This window comes from Hakea prostrata, chromosome 1 (assembly GCF_041222555.1).
Source record: "Hakea prostrata isolate BN-2017 chromosome 1, UWA_Hpros_2, whole genome shotgun sequence".
Taxonomy (NCBI): domain Eukaryota; kingdom Viridiplantae; phylum Streptophyta; class Magnoliopsida; order Proteales; family Proteaceae; genus Hakea; species Hakea prostrata.
This window is the reverse complement of record NC_142600.1, coordinates 67,489,304-67,491,323: the sequence shown is the minus strand read 5'-3', so window position 1 is coordinate 67,491,323 and position 2,020 is coordinate 67,489,304. Positions and strand designations below refer to the sequence as shown.

Genomic DNA, 2,020 nt, shown 5'->3' with positions numbered 1-2,020 from the left:
TGTAGATGCCATAGTCAAATTAATTACGGCAAAAGTCCTTGTATATGAATTTGGCATAGTTTGTACTTTATTCAACATATCCATGTTTATCCTATGAAGTCCAGAATCGAAGAGACAAATGTGGGCCGTCAAAGATCCTAAAGGGTATGCGAAAGATAAAGTTGATATCGACACTCATCATATTTCAAAATCTTATGACGTTAACGTTTATGAAGTGATGGAGAAGTTGTCTTTTATTCTTATTATATATTCTTTCCTAGTTCTCATCTTTCTAGCCATTCATCTATTAAAGATTGATTTAATGATTTCAATCACCCATTGGACAGAAACGGTTTCACACCATCACTGGGTTAGAAATTATAAAAAATATGAACCTCACTAAACATTCATTAGAAAAGCCCTTCTAATAAGAAGATCCAAATGTAGATAACAAGCTAATAAGCTTTATCAATAATAAAAGATCATTCTTCGACCCAACAGAAACATTTATATAGAAGAAAAAAAACAAAAAAAAATTACCGTGAGAGCAGGCAAAAACGAGTTTAACCCCACCAAAACTGTTCGAACTGAAGATAATACGATATTATTCATCTTTCGACTCCTTTAAGATTTCCACTACCCTGTTGGAGACTGTTTTCAGCAAATCGGACCAATCCCTGTAAGACCCATTAGAGTGATGAACAACATGTGAGTGAGATTATTCCAAGTTTTGAAATCTTAAAGAAATCATATACATACAGTAAGAGAACATGAAGACTAAACTTGATACATACATACATACCCTTTGCAAGAATTAAAGGAGATGCCAACTCTGGCCTTGGCCATCTCAAGTGCCCAGGAAAACCTATGGAACTGCTTGGGCTGAAAGCTTCCATCGTCTGCAATCGCAAGATCAGAGACGCGAACATCAAAGAATATGGGAATAACCTGTTTCTGGAATTCGATCATGGAAGCCAATTCATGAAGACAGTCTTCGGAAGAGCAAAAATTGGGAGAGAAGATAACCAACCCAACTTTACAGTCAAATAAGGCAGTTTCAATGGCTTCATTCAACGCTTCTCCTGGCTTCATGCTTTTGTAGTCCAAGAAGGGGTGGAGGTTTTTTTCTAAGAAACGATCGTACAACAAGGCAGCAATGTTTCGCTTGGTGTCTGACCCACGGTGGCATATGAAGACATCAAACGGAGGAGACCCCAGAGAGGACCTGCAGGGAGTGGTGTTTCGCTTCGTGTCTGACCTACGGTGGCGGCGTAAGAAGACATTAAACGGAGGAGAGGACCTGCGGGGAGCACTTATCCTGCTATTACATACAGATCGAGAGAATAATAATGGATGGAGCAAGGAGACGATATAATGCATTTAGAAATTATAAAGCATAGCAAACCTGTAGTTAAAAGTATTCATCCACTGCTGCCGAAGGTCTTTCATAGTCAAAGTAGAACGTTTCTTCACATCCATCTGGGTAGAAGAAATGAAAGAGAAGCATGTAGCATTGGCCATTGATGCTTCTTGCCTAGCAAAAAGCACGAAGCAATCTTTCCTCATCACAGAAGCCAAAATAGGCATACATCACTAAAACTTTGTACAGGTGCATAAGAGAAATGACAAAGAACACACAATTAAGTTTTAGAGAGATGTTTGGAAATAGCTTTCAATCTTACGAATTCACTAGGAGCCGAGAGTATATCGAACACCTTCGAAGCTAATCGAGGCGGTCAGAGAAGGTTCACCGGGTTTTTTCTGTATTGAAGGGCCATTAGTTAGTTGCTGAACCCAGTGATAAATCTAGTGAGTCAGAATGCTTGAAGTGGCCTTACCAACAATCGAACGAGGAGGCGTTGTGCTCCTGAGATAGCTTCGGAAGCAGGGGAGTTTTTTTCTTCCGATGGAACTGATAGCAGAGAGAGCAGATGAGCTTAAGAAGAGTGGTGCGAAGCGAGATACCCGCCGGAGAGGATAGTGACAAACGATCTTCGTAATCCACGATGGAAGATTTTGATCTCCCCCGTGTTGCCGGATG

At 40.1% G+C, this 2,020-nt stretch overlaps 1 pseudogene; it reads right to left on the bottom strand.

Annotated features, from left to right (window-relative positions):
- Positions 1 to 583: 583 nt before the first annotated feature.
- Positions 584 to 1,500, bottom strand: LOC149029516 (putative 2' cyclic ADP-D-ribose synthase BdTIR pseudogene; annotated as a pseudogene).
- Between the last annotated feature and the right edge of the window lie 520 nt (positions 1,501 to 2,020).